Source organism: Canis lupus, chromosome 2 (genome assembly GCF_003254725.2).
Source record: "Canis lupus dingo isolate Sandy chromosome 2, ASM325472v2, whole genome shotgun sequence".
NCBI classification, from domain to species: domain Eukaryota; kingdom Metazoa; phylum Chordata; class Mammalia; order Carnivora; family Canidae; genus Canis; species Canis lupus.
This window is the reverse complement of record NC_064244.1, coordinates 72,851,446-72,873,532: the sequence shown is the minus strand read 5'-3', so window position 1 is coordinate 72,873,532 and position 22,087 is coordinate 72,851,446. Positions and strand designations below refer to the sequence as shown.

The 22,087-nt window shown below is 54.9% G+C and overlaps 1 long non-coding RNA gene across 2 annotated transcripts; it reads left to right on the top strand.

Annotated features, from left to right (window-relative positions):
- The first annotated feature begins 502 nt into the window (after nt 1-502).
- Nucleotides 503-20,352, top strand: LOC112659951 (uncharacterized). 2 transcript variants are annotated; one of them, XR_007408290.1, is made up of 3 exons: nt 503-2,933; nt 15,707-15,803; nt 17,771-20,352. It is a non-coding gene; the product is annotated as an uncharacterized LOC112659951 (long non-coding RNA). The 2 variants fall into 2 exon arrangements; XR_003136604.3 differs by lacking the exons at nt 503-2,933; nt 15,707-15,803 and adding an exon at nt 16,339-17,661.
- Nucleotides 20,353-22,087: the final 1,735 nt, after the last annotated feature.

The window sequence follows — 22,087 nt, the reverse complement described above, 5'->3', positions numbered from 1 at the left end:
GTGGCCTGTGGCTGGGTGGGAACACAGTGTCGGGCAGCTCCTGCCTTTAGTGGTTGCAGTGGTAGTGACCACAGGCCAAGTCGTGGTGGGAGTAATGGTCTGTGGTCTCCTGGTAGAAGCCCAGAGGAGCCCCTTTTTACCCAGCCAATGTGGGTGTATGGCGAGATTATCCTGGGATGGCTCGGCTTACCAGCAAGCCAGTGCAGCAGGAACCCAGGTCAGGGCTGCCTGGCCAGGGGTCTGTGAATCCATGGATTGTGCATATGATGAGGTGTGGGTCTGCATGTGCATTTTTCTCGGGGAGGATGTCCATCACTTCCATCACATTCTTACCTGGGCCCCCGATGTGCATTCCTTTGGCACACTATGAGCTAAACACAGACTGGGCCTGGGACTCTAATGCTGGAGTTGGCAGTCCACAGTGGATCCAAGTGGACTCCAGACGTGTGGCTTTGGTGTGACTGGGGACCAGCGGGGGCTGGGGGAGGGAGCAGGGGATGGTGGGAAGTGTTTTGGTGACTGGGGAAACCCAAGGCCTCACTCAGGCTGTGACCCTGGATTGGTCACTTCTTTCCTATTTGGGAAAAGTTTGCAGCAAGCTCCACCCTCCCACCTCCCTGGGTTCTGTGAGACTCGGGGGGGTAACCATTATGTCATTGGTGGCTACTGAGATGGTTCAAAGTATATCTCAGAGCAAAAGGCATTTGGACCCAATACATTTAAGGAAAGTCAAAGTAAAATTGACAATAAAGGGAGCTCCCGTTAACTGAGCTCTTACTATGTACCTGGGGCTGTGCTGGACTTGATCTCATCTGAGCCCAGTGCTTTTAGCATTTTTACTGCAGCAGCACCAAGGCTAGGGAGGAAGGCAGTCACAGGCCCGCACTCTGCAGAGCCCTTGGCCAGACTCAGATCTGTGTGACCCTTGACCCCACCACGTCCTGACCTCCCTGGAGCCGCACCTGTGCTCATGCTGCCCAAGGCCTCGTCAGCCCCACGGTTCCTGCCACAGAAAGACCTCTCTCTCCAGGCTCCAGTGGGGGGTCTCTTCCAACATTTATCTCCTTGTCCTTTTTTTTTTTTTTTTTTTCCTTGTCCCTTTTAACAGTGATACTTAAAATATCCGGAACCCAGAGGCGGAGCCCTCTGATGTCAGGCAGACTCACTGTGAATTCTGAGTGGATCATAGATGACTAAGTAATTCTCTCCTTTCTTCTTCTCCCATAATCTGAAAAGACACCCAACAAGTTCATCTTTCGGTTTAAATCTGGCCAATGTCTTTAGTCTCCGGATGTCTCAAATTATGAATCCTGAGCACCCGCCGTCTGTTCTTTCATGCATAACAGATGAAGCCAAGAAGAACAAAGTCGCCTTTCAGATTTGACGTGACCTTCAGCTTCACTGGGTGGATGTTGAGGTCTTCTCTCCCAGGAGGAGACACCATCCCATTGAAATCTCTCTGAGGACTTCTCAGCAAGCCCAGAGAGGGCATCGGGGTGGATTCTGTGCCCTGGGTTCTGGCTTGGGGTCTGGCCTTCCTCCTCCTCCCACCCCACGGATATGGATCACAACAGGTGGCCTGTTCATTGGTTAGGACGTGGACCTTTCTCTAGTGCTTAATACATGCCAGGCCCTGTTAGGTCCTTCACACCTAATACCGGTGATAATAGTTTAACAACTGTGTTAGGAGGTGGGTGGTCCTAGGCCCATTTTCAAGATGAGACAACGGAGGGTCAGGGAGGGTGAGTGAATTGACTAAATCTTACAGCTGATAAGGAGCAAACCTGGGATTCAAACCCCAGTCTGTGTGACTCCAGTGCTTCTTTATTTCCACAGCACTAACCACTCGAGTGAAGGACAAATCCGAGCTGTGCTGCCCATGGGAGAGATGAGAGCTGCTGGCTTTTGGATGTCTCCCTGGGCAGAGTAGCAGAGCCTGGGCCACACGAGGCACCTAAAGCAGAGGCCATCTTCCAGACTGCTCCAAACACATCCTTACCAGCCCCTAACTAGGAAGCTGCTCTTTGGGGCTGCTGCTCTGGACATGCCCAATTGAGGTCTTGGAAGGGCAGGTACCCCATCAGTGCCCTGGGTTGCCCCCAGTAGACATGGCCCAGCCTGTGGCAAGCAAGGAAGGGGTGGCCAGAGTAGAGCTTTAGGGTCTCTCAGAGAGGCAAGGTTTCCTGTGGGGGTGGACTCTGTGTTGCTGGTGGTGAATGGCAGCCTCAGAGGTGCCGGAAGGGGAACACATCTCCGGGACACTGGCAGCACCTGCACGTTAGCTAGTTGAAGCTGCTGCACAGTGACTGCGCTAGTAGGCATTATAGGCCCATTTTAGAGACCATGAAATTGAGACTCACAGAGCTTATGTGACCTGCCAGCCTCCCACAGATGGTAAGAGGCAGGCCTGGCATTCAAAGCCTGTGTGTTCTCCACTGTCCAGGCATGGCTCTGCCTCTGTGTGTCACTTGGGACATTTGGACATACCCCGCTTGCTTAGGAGCTGAGCTGAGCACCCAGCACATAGGTGCTGGATCAGGTTGGCGCCTTTGCTTCCAGCCAGGACAGATGTGAGCTGTGTCACAAGTCCCGGTTGCCAAGCAACAATTCTGATTGCACCTGCTGAGCTCCCGCATGGGGTGGGACCTTGAGGGCCTGTCCTGATCTCTTTGCAGCCCAGGGGTTGTGGGTCACGGTGCCCTGGAGAGCCGGGCACGAGGTAGGTTTGCATCACACCAGGGGCACGTTGGAAGTCCGAGCTGAGGAAGCCAGCAAGGGAGAGTACAGAGGTTGGAGACTGCTCTCGTTTCCCTGAGCTCTGGGCCGCCAGGGCCTGTGTTTGAGACGCCTGTGACCCCAGGGCCCAGCGTGCACCTGGCACAGGGCGGCCGTCAGTGGCTGAAGTCAGCTGAGAACCCGCCGAGAGCACCCGGGTCAGTAGGCAAGACCAGCCTCTGTGGCACGATGTTCCCCTTTGCAGGGCATGTGTCCTGGGGCAAACCCATCCTATGGCAAACTCCCCCGGTTCCCCTGGGCTTGGTGCTCTAGGTCTCCGCCACACGGCCCAGCCAGGTTCGGTAAAACGTGTGGTCTTACTTCTCTGCCCTGACCAAAGATCTTAGTTTTCAAAATGCCTTTATTTTTCTATTTTTTTTTAAATATTTTATTTATTTACTCATGAGAGACACACAGAGGCAGAGACACAGGCAGAGGGAGAAGCAGGCTCCATGCAGGGAGCCCGATGGGGAACTCGATCCCGGGACCCCAAGATCATGCCCTGGGCCGTAGGCAGGCGCCAAACCACTGAGCCCCCCGCCCAGGGACCCCCCTCAAAATGTCTTTAAAGCAGGATTCTAGAATGTTAGTGTCAGAAGAGCCCCTAGTGGTCCTGCGCCCACCCACTGTCTACAGCTGGGACGCCGAGGCCCCGGGGGACAGGACGCCCCCAGGTTGTGTGGGCAGGTAAGCGGGGCTGCGATTCCAGCCATCGTTTTCTCCACGGGCCCCGTGCTCCGTCCTCCACCCCAGACGGAGGGAAAGCGAAGTCCCTTCCCCGCACTTGCTGCAAAGGGCCAGGAGCTTGGGGTCCGAGGGCTCGTGGGAAGCGGAAAGGATTGCAAGAAGGGCTGGAGAAGGGGTCTGGTGAACCCCAAGGCGCGGAACGACCGAGAGCAGCTGTGCCACTGAGCTGCGCACCTGACTTCCTAGTCTGGGCCTGGGTTTCCTCCCGGGGTAAGTAGGCCGATGCCGGTGTAGTCCAAGCTGGGGCGTCGTGAGGAGGGGATGAGCCAACAGATACTTCATATCCGTAGGGTGCCGAGAACCCCAGCCGCCGGGGCCGTCCTCGCGTCCTGGTCACCCTGCTCTGTGGGGGGGCGGGGCGGGGCGGGGCAGGCGTGGGGCCGGCTTCACCCCCAGGGAGAGGCCTACCCCCCTTTCCCGGTGGCAAAGTTTGGGAGGAGATGAGTCCTGTCCCACCAGCTTCTACCCTGATGCCGCTCCAGCGCGCACTCCGGCTTGTCCCCACCGCGAAGTGTGCCCTCTGGGAAAACTCTGGAGACTCTTGTCCATTTGGGATTCGGTCAAGGAAGCATTCCACCGTAGCAGTTTTGAGTAGGAAATAAATCCCTTGATAAAGAGATTCAGTTCCCAGAACTACTGGCAGAGCTAGGGGAGGGAAGGGGGGCCCTGCAAAGCTTCGGGGACTCAGCGGAGGTTGGGGTTGAGGGAATTCAGGGCCGGGGATCGCGGGGCGCACGCTCCTACAGCTCCCATGTGACCAGGCCTCATAGGCAGAGGCTGCTGGGGAGTCTGCCCACGAGGGAGGTGGGAATGTGGTTAATAGGCCTCTAGCCCTGAGACACAAGAGGACACGGAAGAGAAGGGCCACCAGACCCTCTGGATGCCCCACCCCGCACTCTGGTGAGGGGGCGGGGGACAGTCCAGAGCAAACCTCCCTGCCACACCCACCACCTGCCAGGTCGCATCCTAATCCTCAGGAGAGTCCTGTGAGAGCCAGACTGGGAGAGGCAAAGTGACCTGATAAATGACAGAACCGGGACTGTGCCCCAGGGCTGTCGGGGAGGAGCCCGCCCTCGGAGCTTTCAGGGATCAAGGCTTCCTCCTTCAACACACACTGATTGATCACCCACCATATGCCAGGCAGGGCTCTAGGTGGTTGGAACATGGCAGGAAACGATGACAAACGTCCCATCCTCGTGGAGCTGACATTCCTCTGTGGGAGAGGGGATACTGAGACATCCTCCCCCGCCCGTGCTGAGTGCCATGAAGGAAAAAAAGCCGGGGAAGGGGACAGAGCTACAGGGTGGGCGGTGCTGTTGTACGCAGGCGGGCAGGGACCCCACAGGAAGGAGGGAGGCGGACACAGGGCTCTTCGAGGAAAGAGTGTCAGCGTCGAAGCAAGTGCGAAACCCCGAGGTCGGCAGCTGCCTGGGATGTGGGGACCAGGAGGGGCAGGATCAGAGGCGGGAGAGCAGAGCTGGGAAGCAGGTCTGAGAGCAGGTCTGAGAGCTCGGCCACGGCAGAGGCCTTGGACCGGCTTCTGAGCAAGACGTCAGAAGGTTCTGTGCGGAGAGAGCCAGCCTGCAGAGAGATGGGGGAAGGGTGGACGCCCAGACCGGGGGGCAGGGAGGGAACCGCAGTCCTCGAGGTCGGCCCGAGAGAAGCAGGCTCGGGCTAGGAAAGTGCAAGCGGAAGCCTGAAAAGGGAACAGCATTTCCTCCCTCTCTGGTTTCCAGCAGGAGGACACCACCATGCGCCTGGTCAGGGACCCAGATCTGGGCGTCAGTGACACTGCGGGTTGCCGCGGGTCTGGGGCCGGAGTTGGTGCGTCCTGACCTGATGGGCGGGGCTTGCATCTCTAAGTCCCTGCCAGCCACCGGGCTGTGGTGCAGCGAGCGTCTCAAGGCACACGGTGTCCTGACCTGGAGAGTGCGGAGCGAGTGCATGTTGGCTCAGCGGGTCTGCGCGTGTGTGTGTGTGTGTGTGTGTGTGTGTGTGCGCGCGCGTCCCAGGGGCACATCCCTGAACCTGAGCCTGGGAAGGTGGGAGTTCAGGGGTGAGGGCGCAAGTGTATTCCTTTGCGCATATGTGTGGATCCCTGCTTGTCTGTAGGGGGCAGCAGTGGGGAAGGTCTCGGATTTGGGCTCAGTCACTGGGACCCCGGCTTGCTTGGCATTCCACAGAGCTCAGCTCTAGTTTTTATAGTGAAGCAAAACAGGTGGCCCCTGGGACCCCGCAGAGTGTATGTGTGCTTCTTGGGGACAGAGGGTCTGTCCCCTGGGGGTCTCTGACAGCTGAAGCAGGGAGGACTCCCAGCCACAGTGATTTAAACCCAGAGACCCCCTCGCTCCACGGTGACCCCGTTGGATCAGGGCTCTCTCCACCTAGTTAGGAAGATGGTGTGCTGTTGGGGCCCTGCCAGCCTTCAGTAACAGCCAGATTCCTGAGCCTGAGCCTTCAGGAGAAGCCTGGTCTTTAGTACCGTGGAAAGGGCCCAGAGTCAGAGGGACCTGGGTTCAAACCCCATTTCTTTTCTATTTATTTACTTATTTTAACATTTATTTATTTGAGAGAGAGAGTACACAGAGGGGGGAGGACCAGAGGGAGAGGGAAAAGCAGACTCCGCTGAGCAGGGACCCTGACATGGGGCTCCATCCCAGGATCCTGGGATCATGACCTGAGCTGAAGGCAGATGCTCCACTGACTGAGCCATCCAGGTGCCCCTCAAACCCCATTTCTGCCACTTCCTACTTCATACCCTCGGTCAGTGACCCCATCTGCAGATTAAGGGGGGGACCCACCTCCTGGTGTTATTCTGGAGCTTAAGTGAGCATCACTGTGTGCCAGGCACTGTGCTAGGGGGTTTCCATGGAGCACCTCATTTGGTCCTTACACTAATCCTCTGCAATGGCTACTGTCCCCATTTTACAGAAGAGGAAACTGAGGCCCGGGGAGGTGAAGTTACTTGCCCTGTCACTCAGCTGGGAATGGGCAGAGCCAGGGTTTGGGCCGGGAAGTCTGGCTGTAAAGGCAACAGTGTGAGACGATGAGTAGAAAGCAGGGTGCCTGGGATCCCTGGGTGGCGCAGCGGTTTGGCGCCTGCCTTTGGCCCAGGGCGCGATCCTGGAGACCCGGGATCGAATCCCACATCGGGCTCCTGGTGCATGGAGCCTGCTTCTCCCTCTGCCTGTGTCTCTGCCTCTCTCTCTTTCTCTCTGTGTGACTATCATAAATAAATAAAAATTAAAAAAAAAAAAAAAAAGAAAGCAGGGTGCCTGACTCCTGGTCGGTGTTTGGTCAATGGTGTTATTATTGTTGCCAAATGGCTACTCAGGATCCAATTGCTGACCCCGAAGGAAAGCTCCGGACTCTCTTTTCTCATTTTAAATTTAAAGAGGGGAGTGGAAAAGCACCAGACTCAGGGGACCGCAGTTCCGATCCCAGCTCCATGACTCCTGGGCTGTGTGACCTTGTACTGGTCACTTCCCCTCCCCGAGCCTCCATGTGTCCTCAGCTGACACGAGGACACAGCTTGGCCCGCCTGTCAGGATCAGATGTGCACAAAAGAGCCTCGCATCCCGTTATGAGTTGACGTGCGTCCTCCCAGAAAGATACGTGGAAGCTCCAACCCCCACTCCAGATTGTGGCCTGATCGGGAGCTAGAGTCTTCACAGAAGTAATCGAATTTAAACAAGGTCACGTGGGTGGGCTCTGATCGACTGTGACTGACATGAAAGGGGCATCTGGACAGGACAGGACAGGCACAAAGGACTGAGGGAGGAGCCCCGGGGACAGTGCCGCATGACGACCGGAGACGTGATGCCATGTCCTGGGGACCTCCAGGGCAGTCACCATCCTTCCCCTGCAGGCGACAGAGGGAGCACGGTCTTCTGGCCTCCGGAACCATGAGACATTACATTTCTGTTCTAAATAACCGAGTTTGCGGTGCTTTGCTAGAGCAGCCCCGGGAGCATCCACAGTGACCGCGTACCCACATGCCTTCTGTTTTCGTGTCAGGATCACACACCTTACCCCCCTCCCTCTATCCCCCGTCTCGAGGTGCCATCCGTGGTGACACATCAACTGAGTGCAGTGTCGGACTCGAACCCAGGTCAGTGTTGCTCTGCCTGCAGCCGAGCCGGGGCCGGGTGTGCCCGGAACAGCCCAGGAGCCAGGGCCCCGCTCCTCAGCTTTGCTCTGCGGACTCTTCCAGCCTCCTCCGCACCCCCACCTGCCTCCAGGGCTGTTGGGTCTCAAGGCCTGGGCCATGTGGCGCTTGGAGGGGGACATGGCAGTTAGTGGTTCATTGGGGTCCTGGGTTCCAGGCCTTGAGCAAAACACTGTCCTCCTTCCTGAGCCTGATTCTTTGTCTGTGGAACAGGACCAGGTGGATCTCTGCCTTCTCTGCAGGGACGTTGTGAGATCAGGTGCGGAGGGAGCTCGCAGGTGCGGGGGCTGCACCTGGGCAGGGCCTGGAGGTGGAGGATGTACAGTCCCGCCTGAGGCCACCAGGACACTGTGTCCCCACACTGGCCAATTGCTCTGGTCTAACCCACAGTGGGAAGGCAAGGGGGCGTCAGGTTTGGAAGATTCTGGAAGCTCTAACGCCCCCACCTCAGCTCTCAGTCCCCAGGGTTGCTATGGGGAAGGGAACATGGATTGGGATAATCCGTGGTCATGATTTATCAAGTACTTAGTCTGTGCCTTTTTTTTTTTTAAGATTTTATTTATTTATTCATGAGAGACACACAGAGACAGAGAGAGAGGCAGAGACACAGGCAGAGGGAGAAGCATGCAGAAGCTCCATGCAGGGAGCCCGACGTGGGACTCGATCCCAGGACTCCAGGATCATGCCCTGGGCCGCAGGTGGCGCCAAACCGCTGCACCACCAGGGCTGCCCTTTTTTAAACATTTTTTAAAAATATTTTATTTATTTATTTATGAGCGACAGAGAGAGAGGGGCAGAGACCCAGGCAGAGGGAGAAGCAGGCTCCATGCAGGGAGCCCGACGTGGGACTCGATCCCAGGACTCCAGGATCATGCCCTGGGCTGAAGGCAGGGGCTCAACCGCTGAGCCACCCAGGGATCCTCTTATTTTTGTTTTAATGTAATTTCCACGACAGCTCTGCAGAGTAGGTGACGTTGGTCCCCTCCTACAGAGGAAGAGACAGGCTCAGAGAGATGAACTGACTTGCCTCGGGTCACGGAGGCAGGAAGGGCCAGGGTTTGAGGCCAGGCCCAACTCAGCACACGGGCGCTGTCTCCCTGTCACCGGCGCCCTCACGCCAGCATCAGCCTGAAGTTTGGCAGGAACTGGGCTGCGGCCCAGAGGAGGGATGAAACTCGTCTGAGGCCACGCCGGAGACAGGGGCCACACACAGGCCCGGGCCTTTCTTCCTCTTCAGAGAGCGGGGCTGAAGGGGCCACAGATGTCCATGCGCTTAGCACACCCCGATGAATGGGTCTGGAGCCTCAGTTGCCCCCCTGGTGTGGAGAAGACCATGTGGGAACATGAGGCGGAGGCTTGGGGGGCTGGCTTGGGGCGCAGGCTGGAAGAGGGCCGGCTGGCGGGGTCCGGGCCAGGGCTCGGGGTCTTAGGACAGACAGGGTGGCGCCCGCTGGTGGCTCAGTCGGGGAGGCCTCGGCTGGGCAGGGGGACCCGTCGGTGATGTCCTGCGCGCCTGGGTCGGTGCCAGACCGCCCACCCCACCCTCCCCGCAGTAGGCCCCGGGGCCACCCAGCCTCCGCCGCCCAGGAAAGAGCAGGAGAGAGAATGTCTCGAATGCTGTTTTATCGCAGTAAGTTTGTCGATTCAGCTCATTACATTTCATTAGAATTATTTAATTAGAATCTTAATAAAAGAGTAAAGCAGGAAGGAGGCTGAGGAGCGGAGGTGGGGAAATCCGTGCTGAGCGTGTGAAGTGGCCCGGCGGGGAGGGGGAGGCCGCAGGGCGTTGGGGACACCTGCCTGCGAAGTAGGGAAGGGACCGGGCCGCGGGGGAGGCGCGCACTGGGCGCCAGGTCTGCGCTGAGGCCCGGGCATGTGGGGACCTGGGGCCGCGCAGCACCCATTTCCTGCCTTCCAGGGAAACAGACAAGAAGCCACAGTTACAGGCCCAGTGCCCGGGGCTGGGACCGGGAGGCAGAGGTCACTGTGCCAGCCGCAGAGAGGGTGTTAGCCCGGCGTGGGGTTAGAAAAGCTTTCCAGAACAGGGATGGCTTTGGCGACACCTGGACCTTGACTTGGAGTTGACAAGGAGGGGAAGGGCTCTAAGCAGGTTTGGAGAGAAGGCCATGAGCTCGAGGCTGCTGCGGGGCGGGCGGGCGGGCGGGGTGGAGTTCTGGAACCAGGACCTGGAGCCGGGTAGCTGGTTCCCCATCCCAGTGCCACCACTGTGGCCCCTGGCAAGTTATGCCATCCCCCTGAGCCTCGTTTTCCTCCTCTGTGGGTGGGGCGACAATGGCACCTACCCCATAAAGGCTCCTCTGCGGTTAGATGAGCTGATGATACGTGTAAAGCACTCAGAACAGCGGCCGGTAGGCGCATGGCCAACGCTGTGTGCTTCGGCTGGTGGCATCGTTGCTGTCACTGTCCAAGCGGAGATGCTCAGTGGTGATGAGATACACGAGTCTGGGCCGGACTAGCCCTCGTAGTGGCCAGTGAAGCCACAGGGTGAGGGGTGGGGGGGCACCCTAAGAGGATGTGGTGGATACTCGTGCTCCCCATTCTCTCTTTTCCTCATTCCCCGAAGGACTCATTTTGTTCAGAGATCTGCCCTCCCCACAGCACATGCTCTTCAGGGCAGCTGACCCCACACTCCAGCTCCACAGAGGGTCTGCTGAGACTCAGCCGGCGGGGTCATAGCTGCCGCCTGCTGCTGGCGCCCAGTGAGGCTGCAAAGCCAACCTGGTTCCACGGTCAGGGGAGAGAGATCCTCCCCCTCTCCCTCCTTGTGTCACTCCCCTTGTCCCTCTTTGGCACATACACAAAGAAGCAGGTGGCCCCACTGCCACCCCTTAGGGGACCAGACCTAGCAGGAAGCCAGTTGTGTGCCCGCATACCACCTCTAACTTAGAGAAAGAAGGTGCTGACTTGTAGCATTTGCTGATTTCAATCGTGTAAATATCCCCTCTGTGGTCAATTTCTTTACTTTTTTTTTTAAAGATTTTATTTATTTATTTATTTATTCATGAGAGACACAGAGAGAGACTCAGAGACACAGGCAGAGGGAGAAGCAGGCTCCATGCAGGGAGCCCGACATGGGACTAGATCCCGGGACTCCAGGATCACGCCCTGGGCCAAAGGCAGACGCTAAACCGCTGCGCCACCCGGGGATCCCTGTGGTCAGTTTCAGGGTGCCAACAGGGCCCCACCGAAGGCCGGTAGAGCGCACACAGCTCTTGCAAGCCAGCATAAGCCATCCGGCCCTGAGGAAGGTGGAGCTGCGAGAAAAGCAGTGGCACCTCTGCGGGCACTGGGCGCTGCGGGGAGCTGTGCCCCGCCCGGGGACCCACCTACCCTGGGTATTCAGTTACTTGCAGCCAAATGCACCCCCACGGGCTGCAGGCTGCGGAGTGAGAAGCGAAGAGGACCCAGGAGCAGCCTTGACCTATGAGCATTAATGCAGCGGAGGAAGAGGAGGCTGGGAGCTCAGCCGCCAGCGTAAATTTGGCAACGCAAAGGATCACGTTTGCATTTAGTTTTCCTCCAACTTAATCCTGCTGCAGTAAAAGATAAGAGAATTTCTAGCTCAGCTGTAAAAAAGTTCCTAGGCTCCAGTCCATGCCTTGAGCCAAGAATTTAGGGATTAAAGCTGTTATTCTTTTAATTGTCCAGCGTCATGGAAGCAGCCACCCGATCTTTAAAATCTTCGTGCCATTCATGTGTTCAGTGGCAGCAGCAATTCAGGCCCTCCAAGCTTTGCCTTCAATGGCACTTTTTTCCAGATGGCCACAGGCCATAATGTAATTCATTAATTTAATTTAATTAGCTGTTTCACCACTACATACCACAGCCTGCTAGACTCCCATCCCTGGATACTAACTGGATTTTCGCTACCTTCACCCCTGGCTAGACCAGATAATTATTTCCCCCATTTCCCTGAGGGTGTGTTGTCTGAAACCCACCCCCTCAGACCAATCTCCAAACCAGTCAGGTTCCCTGGTTGAAAACAATGGAAACTGACGCTCACTAATGGAAGCAGGACAGGAGCCTGTTGGAGGAGCCAAGGCGGCCCCCGGAAGGGCCGATGTGGCAGGCGGCTGGCAGCCCAGGACGCGTCGGGGGTTCCCTAGAGGACGTGTGCGCCTCTGGTGCCGCTGTCGGGCCGCCACCGCTGGGCGTCACGGCCTGGGCCCAGCTGCCGTCCCACGTGCATGACCTCCACTGCCCTCTGCACCCCCGCGGGCGTCCCTGAAGGCGGGGCAGCCTCCCTCCGGGCCCATCGAGCTGAGCCCCAGGCGCGCTCCTGGCCCACCCCGCGAGGCTCAGCCTCCGCACTGGGAGGCCAGCTGCCTCCCCGGGAGGCTCACCCCAGGACCCAGTCCCACAAACAAGAAAAGGGTTTGCATGCTGAGCAGGGGGGATAAACCAGAAAGCCCCGCAGACAGCAGAGGCTGCCCTTGGCTAGGCACCGGGCTAACATTTTTTTTTTTTTAAGATTTTATTTGTTTATTAGAGACACAGAGAGAGAGAGAGAGAGAGAGGCAGAGACACAGGCAGAGGGAGAAGCAGGCTCCATGCAGGGAGCCCGACGTGGGAGTCGATCACGGCTGAAGGCGACGCTAAACCGCTGAGCCACCCGGGCTGCCCCCCCCGGGCTCACATTTGCCTGCCTCTCCTCGATGTAATCACTCGCAATTCTCTTTGCAAGGGCGTTACTTTTATCAACCACGTTGTACAGCTGGGGAACCGAGCTCGGAGTTTCTTCATCAGTAAGAAACCCAGACATTTTTTTTTGGGGGGGGGGGGTCCCGTGAGGACCAGGCTGTGCACCACGGGTGCCAGCCGGCTCGGAGCCAGGCTTCCCGAGGGGTTGTCCGGAATTGAGGCTAGCCGCGGTCTTTGGGTCTCGCGCAGGCAGCAGGAGCCTGTCCCGTCTGAGCCCTTCCTGATTCTAGACACTGCTGCTGTTGGCCTGCCTGGGCCAGGTCCTGGACCAGGGTGGCGCCATCCCGGGGACTGTGACAGACGCAGCTGAGCCATTGAGCTTGTCTCACAAAGCAAATGGCATATCCGGAGCACGTGTTTTCTGACAGGTGTCAGCACAGGGGCAGTCTGTCGTGAAGCTGGCACCCGCTGCTGTGTAAGCTGAGAGAGAGAGAGACCCTGCATTCTGAGTCCCTAAGCCTTGGAGTGGGAAGAGGACAGGGTACCTGAAAAATAGAAGGGGCGTCTGGGTGGCCCCGCTGGTGAAGCGTCCGACTCTTGATTTCAGCTCAGGTCATGATGTCAGGGCCGTGGGATGGAGCCCCGCATTGGCCTTGGTGCTCAGCTCGCAGTCTGCTGGAGATTCTCTCTCTCTCTCTCTGCCCCTCCCCCTGCTTGCACTCTTTCTAAATAAAGAAATAAACCAACAAATAACTACATCTTTAAAAAAAAAAAATAGAAGCCAGCCAGAGCCCAAGTATTGACACAGGGACCTCCTGCTGGTGGCCCAGGTCTCTCCCACCAGACTAGGAGTTTCTGAATCTGAGGTCCCTCCTCAAACGGGGGGATCCTTCGAGGGGCATGCCACATCTTTCAGCATATCAGGAGGTTGTGTGTGCAGGGCTGGACTGGGGCATCTAAGGGCAGGATGTCTCTTCCCTCAGACTAGGCAGGGCTGAGTGTTCTGAGAGGTCAGTCTGCTGCAAAGCCATCCAGATTGGAACCAACAGAACCAGATGGAACCTGATTACCTCCTCAAAGGGGAGACTGAGGCCCAGAGAGGGGCAGGGACCTCCTGAGTTCATCCCTCAGAGAGCAACTGACCAGGACAGTATCCCAGGACTCCCGCCTCCCAGACAGGAGGAATTAGGGTGACAGCATGAGGTGGGGCCTCGGGAATGCAGAGCCAGGCAGGAGGAGGTGGCCCTGTGGGGCCCCAGGCTCTGCACTGGGCCAACCCCACCCATTGGAAGTGCTTCTGTTGTTCTGTCCTGTATGTTTGAGTCCTTGGCCAGGCTCCTGGGTGATTGCCTCATCCCACTGAGGCCAACAGATGTGCACAGCTGGAGGAGCGGCTGTCCATGGAATCCAGCTCATCATGGGCCTGGGCCACAGGACATGAAATCTGAGTTCTGGTCCTGGCCACCACATTTCCCTGGCTGTGTGGTCCCAGGCAGGGCCAAGGCCTCCCCAGGCCTCAGTGTCTTCTCTAATGGGGGAGGCTCTTCATTCTTTCCCCAGACGTTGACTGAAGACCCGTGATGTGTCCTGCTCTGTGCTGGGCCCCGGGCACGAGCCAGACCCAGTGGTCCCCACCTTCAAGGAGTATATGCTCTGTGGGGAGCTGACATTGAGCATCTGTAGCCAGTTTAATGAGCTCCCTGAGTATAAGGGTATTAACAGGAAACGTTTTCATTTTTCTCCAGTCACTGGCCCCAACTGTTCAGTGGCAGATCCCAGGGTGTCACGGTCACACTGTTATTACACAGCCATCTGTTTGAGATCCTAATCCCAGGGGCAATTCAAAGCTTTCCCTTCCTTTGTCTCCCAATGACAGACTTGTGGGGCTTGGCATGTGTGTGTGTGAGTGTGTGTGAGTGTGTGTGTGTGTGTGTGTGTGCAGCGTGGGTTCTCTGGTCTCTAGGATCTTGGAGTATCTGGGAGTACATAGTCTTGTTCTGGGATACCTCCCCCCCTTCCTTTATTTTCAAATTTAAATTTAAATTTTTATATTTTTTTAAGTTGTGGTCCAATATACATGACATAAAATGTATCATCTTAGCCACGTGTGAGTGTACAGCCCCGTAGCATTAAGCACACTCAGTGTTGTGGAGCCATCACCACTGTCCATCTCCAGAACGTTTTTGTCACCTCCAAATAAATGCACCTCCATTTTTAAATAACAGCAGTATTGAGATATAATTCACATAACGTACAATTCCCCCATTTAAAGTGCACACGTGGATGGGTTTTAGTATAGCCACAGGGTTGTGCCATCAGCATTACGATCTGCTTTCGAATGTTTTCATCACCCCAGAAAGAAATCCCCTCTCCAGTAGAAACCCTCCACAGAAAGAAAGAAAGAAAGAAAGAAAGAAAGAAAGAAAGAAAGAAAGAAAGAAAGAAAGCAAGCAGGCAGCCCTCCACCCCATCCTCCACTACCGGCCACCCAGCTTAGCCAACTGCCAATCTACATTCCATCTGTGGATTTGCCTGTTCTGGACGTTTCATATATATGGAATTGTAAAATATGTGGCCTTTTGCATCTGACTTGTTTTGCTCAGCATAATGGTTTTGACGTGTGTTCGTGTTGTAGCAGGGGCTTCATTCCCCCTCTCTGGTTTGGGTTGTTTTTCCTTTTTTTTTAATTTGAGAAAGAAAGAGAGAGAGAGAGAGAGAGAGCATGAGCTGGGGGGTGCAGTGCCAGAACCCTGAGATCAAGACCTGAGCTGATGCAGATGCTTAACCAACTGAGCCACCCAGGTGCCCCCCTCCCCATTTCTTTTTTTTTTTTTTAAGATTTATTTATTTATTTGTTTGTTTGTTTATTTATTTATTTATTTATTTATTTATTTATTTATTTATGAGAAACACAGAGAGAGAGAGAGAGAGGCAGAGACACAGGCAGAGGGAGAAGCAGGCTCCATGCAAGGAGCCCGATGTGGGACTCGATCCCGGGTCTCCGGGATCACACCCTGGGCTGCAGGTGGCACTAAACCGCTGAGCCACCTGGGCTGCCCCCCATTTCTGTTTTAAAGGCATAGATGTAGTGGCTGAGGGACAGGGCTCAAGAAGCACCATCTCCTTGTCCACCATGGCCAGGATCCTCCCTGTGAGCTGATCCCTCTGGCCACTGATGCCCTCAGCATGGCAGGTGTCTGGGTGCTGGCTCTCTGCTGGGCACCCGCGTATGTACTTTGGGGGTCCTATGGGAGCCCTGGCCTCCACAGTCCCCTGATGTGGCTATCTAGCTCCTCCATCACCTCCATTCCCAGCTCTTGCCTGCAACAGTCTGCTCCATGGTTTCTGTTTCAGAGCCCTTGAGTGGTAGAATGCCCTCCCGGACAGGGAACAGAAGTGACACAAGCCCAGCTCCTTTCCGTGACATCTCCTGACCCCCAGCAAACGGCAGGTATGCAGGCTGTCCCATTGCCAGTTCTTTCCAACCTGCCGTTTCTCTCTGCTTCTTTCCTGTCCTGCTCAGGTGGGCCCAGAACAAGTCTACCAGTGGCTATTCCCAAGAGGGAGATGCCAACCTCGCCTCCTAGCAGGGACCTTCTTATGCCCATAATCACACATGATGTTCCTGGGGCCTCTCCCACAGGCTTGGTTGGGAGGGGTCCCTGCTTGAAAAGGGAGATGCGAGTGGGGTGTCTGTCCTGCACCCTGCCCGTTCCTTCCCTTACACCACCTTCCCTGCACAGGGTGGGATATGAGCAGGGTGTTGGTGAGTCTCAGAGACAGAAGAGGCCAGGTTGGCAAGAGAAGTAAGGGCTTTGGTGCTAAAAGGCCCGGGTTCTGGCCCCCGCACTGTCCCCCAACTCGGCTGAGTGAGCCAGGATCAGACCCTCCCCTCTTTGACTGTTAGTTTCCTTGCTTTTCACATACTCACTCTTCTTTATTTTATCTCCAGTTTACAGATGGCTCAGAGAGGGGAAGCAAGGCAGTGGCGCCCAGGCCCCCCAAATCCAGCTCAGGGCTCTTTCCTCTACACCTGGTCGTCATCCTCCCAGGGGTCTGGGTAGGGCCAGTCCCAGAGGACTCCCGGGTTGATGCAGAGGCCCAGATTTGTGTAGGCTGGTGACACTGAGGCTCTCATAATAGGCTGGGGGGAGTGCAGCCTGAGCCACCTCCTCCTCCACGCACCCACCTCTGCGCCTTCCTGGGAGCTAACTGATTTCCCTGAGGCCCCGTCTGATCTGTGCAGACCGTTCCCTGCAAACACCAGACTTTAGCAGTGCCACGGCATCCCCAAGGGCCTCATACCTGGATCCCTCTTTCCCACACACTGCGCACACACACACACACACACACACACACACACGTATGCTTGCAAATGCTGGGCCGAGGGAGCTGAGAGGGAGGTGGATGAGTTAGGGGATCTGGAGCACTGCACTGCAGCAGGGGTGGAGCTGCAGCTGGGCTGAGGGCAGGGTGTGTCTACCCTCACTCCCTACAGCGCTTCTCCTGCCTGCTCCCACCCTGGGCAGGCCTCGGGCTCCAGGCCTGTGAGGCTGGGCAGTCAGGCCTGACAGTCCTCAGCCATCTCAGACACAAGTTCACACCCCTGAGCCTCAGCCCAAGGCTTCACTCTGACTGTTTCCAGGCCAAGACCCAAACCTGCCCCTAGGCTGAGCCTTGCCCCGACCTCCGTGTTGAACCCCGATCTTAGTCCCTAGACTGAGCGCTGGTCCTGGTTCCAGACTGGGCCCTGACCTTATTCTAAAACTGAACCCTGATCTTTTTTCCAAACTGTTCTTTGACTCCAGCTCCAAGCTGAGCTCTGGCCCAATTCCAGACCATTCCCTGACCCTGGTTCCAGGTTGAGTCCTTACTATAGATTAGCTCTAAACCTAATCCCCAACTAACTCTTGGCTGTGGTCAGAAATTCAATCATTATCCAGCCCTAACTTCAGTCCTGACCTCTGTCCTTGGCTGAACTGTGACCGTGACCACAGACCGATCTCGAATTTCCAAACAAAGTCAACCCTTGACCTGAAACCTAACCCAGGCGGGACCTAGGATCCCTTCAGACGGCAGGATCTGTGCTGGAACTAGAGGGTATATTAGTTTCACTGAGCAGAGCTGTGGGGCCTGCGTGCGCAGGTACGGAGGTGAGAACAAAGAATGACAGTGGCCATCTCAGAGACGAGAAAAGAGTGGCGAGGATTGGCCTCCAGATGGGAGTGGGGTATGGAAGGCCTCTGGGATCAGGATCCACGGCTCCGATTCTAATCTGGGCTCTATCATTTGTCGTCACCTTATTTCAGGTGAGTCCCCTGGCCTCAGCGAAGTTGTTTCTTGATCTTACAATGGACTCACTGTTTTTCTCAAGGGTTATGTAGCTTGTTTTAACCCTGTTTTCCATCTTGCCTTTAGGTCCCCCTTGCCTGAACAGCTATTCTTTCCTTGCTCACCCCTGCATCCCCAGGTGCCCCCTCTTCTAGGAAGTCTTCCTGAAGCTCCTTGTGGTGGACGTGAGATGCACCATGAGGATCGCCCTCCAGTGAAAGGCTTGGCATCCTTGGGTCTCATGTGCTACCTGCAGACAGCCTGTGTCCTTGGGCCACCACCGCATTCAGGGCTGCCTGTGTCTGACAACTGCTCAATGACCTCTGTCAGGGAAGAGGATCAAAGAACTCCTCCCAGCCATCCCAACCAACTCAGGACAAATCTGAAGGAATGTCCTCCCTCCAGTGCTCCCCTAGGGGCAGCTGAGGTCCATGGACCAGTACTGAGGTCTCCCCTTCCCCCCTCCAGTTTCCTTTCCCTCCCAGAACACTCCCTAATAAGCACCTACGTGCTTATTTAGCCTCCGTCTAAACTGCCTCCAGAGAATCCAGCCTGTGACACCCCTAGTCTGAGTCCTAAATTACTCCCAGGGAGCCTGGTCATCTCCTTTGTAAAGCTCAGAATAACTTAGGGCACTCGCCTGTTTCCTGTCTCCTTCCGCTAGAGTTGTCCTGCAAGGGGGCACGGACACAGCACCAGCATCACTCGTGCAGGCTGAGATCACCAGGGAAGAACCGAGAGGCAGAGAAGTGATTTCACATCAGCAGCCCCTCAAACTCTCAACATCCTCAGCGTGGTCCTCACCGTGGCCGGTGTTCCAGCAGAGAGGGGCCCGCCACAGCCAGTGGGCTGGACGTTGCAACAATCTCCAGGAGAAAGGACATACCCCACACCCCACACAGTTGGGTCAAGAGGGGGGAGTGGGCAGGCAATTTCTTTAAGTCACAAGAAATATGTCAAGGGATGTGTGGACGGGAGCTGCACCCCAAGGACTCAGGGAGAGCCCCAAAGGTCTCGGCACGTGGGAGCACTGATATTGCCAAAGCTGATGTTGGCTGCTCCTGACGGACTGGCCTGGTCCAGCCACGCCAGCTCTCTGCTAAGCTACCAAAAGGGAGAGGGAAGGTGGACCCTGCCAGAGCCCCCCAGACTTGTTTCTCATCAACGATCCATGCCTTGTGGGGGTAGAAGCGGAGTCTGTCTTGTTCCCTGCTCACTAAATTGTGTGCCATATGGATAAATAAGCACATGGATCAATAAATAGGGACAGAAAAGCAATTTACAAACCTGAAGCATCATGCAAAGTAGAGGATAATTGAGGGGAAAATGCTTCTTCCAGGAGTTATTTCTTAGGAAGGGCAAAAAAAAAAAAAAAAAAAGTCTATTAATAGACCCGATTAATAAACATTCAGTCAAGGTAAATGTTAACAGGAAGTACCTGCACAAATGTTGGCGGCCTCTCCGGCAGGGCTCAGGGCAGGCTGACATGCAGGCAAAGAAGGCATCCTTCTGTTTGCTCAAGGCAGCCTCATTCCTCGGGCAGCGGCTCCCCAAGTCGCAGAGTGGGGGCCACAGTCCGGGCTTCCTGGAAGCTCACGCTGCTCCAGCTGCTCCTGCCCCTTAGGTGTTCCCGAAACACACCACAGTGTGTTGGTACCTCAAGGTCCTCCCACTTGCCATTGTCCGTCTTCCCCTCATTTCCTGCAAATTTCTGTGCAAATGATGCCTCCTCAGAGAAGCTTTTCCTGATCTCCAACCTAAAATAGCACCTCCTGTGCCCATCACTGCTTCTCTCTCTCCCTCTTAATTCCCTAACTCTGTTTCCCTTTATTGAAGGGGCTTATTACAACCTGAAATCATATATATAATAGACACACTTTTAAAAAATAATTATTTCTATGTGTCCAACTCCCCCCTCCTGAATGAGGACCGGGACTTTTTCTGTCCCCTTTACTGGTGTATCTGCTAGAACAGCACCTGGCACTTGAGTGGGCACTCGGTAAAACCAACGATAAGTGAGGGGTGACCCGGACAGTCCCTGTCCTCAACCAGCTCCCCTCCCAGTAGGCACCCCTGGCAGCTAACCAGGCAGTTTCTCCACCACAGGCTGGGGGGGTCTGACAGGGGCACGCAGGCGGCATTGGGGACAGTGCATAAACCTGTGGGAGGGTGAGCAAAGGATTCCTGCAGGAAGCCGCATCCGCATCCGAGCAAGACCTCGGGCTGAGTGGGGATCCTCCAAGTGAGGGGAAGGAGGAGGAGTGAGTTCTGGGCAGAGAGATGTACGGTTCAAAAGCCGGAAAGCAAGAGGGAACCTGGCAAGTTGGAAGATGATAAAGAAATTTGGGGGGACTGGACCAGAGCGAGGAGGGGAGAAGAGATGCAGTAGAGGCTGGGTGGTGGGCTAGGCAGGCTCCCCTCATGAAGGATCTGGAACAGACACTAAGCCTAGAATGACGTAACCAGATCGTACTTCTACAAACCAGTGTTTTCTCACCGTACCCAGCATCTCTCGCCCCAGTGATCAACACTGTTCACACAATATTTTACACGCAACCAACTCACTTTATGTATATGCATTCATTTACAAGGGAAACCCTTTGTAACACAACCCTAATTTGTGTCAAATATACAAAGTGACAGTAAAACCAAACCTAATGAAAATGGAATATTGTTACATTCCATCACCTGCCTACGGCTCTGATCCCAAAGTCTCCCTTCTCTTATTAAAAAGGGAGATTAAAGAATCAGCAAGGTGCTAAAGACACAATAGCACCAGGTGGGATTTTCTTCTTGACGTTATGGAAAGAGGAGTGAAAGGGAATATCTTCCTTGCTATGTGATTCACTGCTACTTTAAGCTGTGTCTGGATTTCTTCTAAGATTATTTTATAACAGCATAAAATAATTTCATGCACGACCCACTGGTACATTTTCCACACATTGAGAAACTCCCTGTAAATGTTTCAGGTGTCTTTGACCAACTGGGTGTATGGAAGAGAAAATGGAGTAAATGGCCAAGAAAGCTGAACAAATCGATCAATCAAATTTTATCCCCTGGGCCTTCCTACATTGGAAAACCCACCTGTCCATCCAACTGCCTGGGCATTTACCTACCTGCCTCCATGCCCACCTACCTTTTTGTGTGTCTTCTCCCCCACTCACAGATCCCATTTACTTACGCCACTTGCTCACCTGTCTTCCATCTCCCTAAATATATGCACCTGTCTCGTCTACCAAATATATGCACCCACCCCCTCTATCCAAATACTCTAATGAACATTCCCCATCCATTCCTTTGTCTACCTATCCAGCTACTATCCATCCATCCATCCATCCATCCATCCATCCATCCATCCATCCGCTCAACCTTCCAACCATTCACCCATCCACCTAACCTTCCATCTATTTATATATCCTACACATTAAATCCCACACTGTGTTAACTCCTGGCTCTGTTCTTCCTAAAATAGAAACCATGGTCATGACTCAGGGTTCATTGCCTCTCACAAGCTTCAATTTTCCCTGAGCTGCCTCTTGGGTTGTCCCTAAACAGAATCTCTGAAAATCACCTTATTTTTGTTGTCCCCAACATCTTCCCCTCATACACTCTTCCCCACCAGGGGTCTTATGTATGATAACCAGACTGGGGCAGTGTCCTGGATTGTCAAAACTGAAAGGGACTGCAGAGACCACTGAACTCAAAGCTTCCAGCTTCTAGATGGGAAAGCCAGGGTCCAGAGTGGGCAGAGTCATGGGGTGAGCCAGTCAGAGTACTAGGAAACTTTTCTCTCCCAAGCTAAATCCTTTAGTTCCCACTAATATCCATGGTTTTCAAAAATGGCAGGGCTTGAGTTATCCTAAGACATCATTTCCTTGAGTGGCTTTCCACTCAAGGACATGGGCTTCACAGAAGTGGGGTTTGTAAGTGATCTGGTGTCTTAGTCTCTACATCCCTATTCCCCAAAGGACAGAACTATGTAAGTTTTTTTTTTTTTTTTTTTTTAAGCGAGGCTTGAATGCACAACCCCGAGAGCAAGGCCTGAGCTGAGATCAAGAGTCGGACACTTCCTCGACTGAGCTGCCCAGGTGCCCCGTAAGATTTTTTTTTTTCAAACACAGGTTTCTAGTGCTAAGAAACAAAGTTTAAATCCTTCATTCTCATCCAATATCCTCATTTCATGGGCAAGGAACAGGTTCAGAGAGGGGAAATGTTCTTGCCCAAAGTCGTATAGCAGGTAAGTGGCAGAGCTGGCTTGCTAACCAGGGTTTCCTGGTCTTGTCTTTTTCCTTTGCCGAGCATCTGCTGACTTTACAGGGACTTGAGTTGTGGTGCCTAGGGAAGAAGAAACGTCATTCTTTTGCCCCAAGAATTCTCAGACCTAGCTTAGGGAGGGCACGTGAT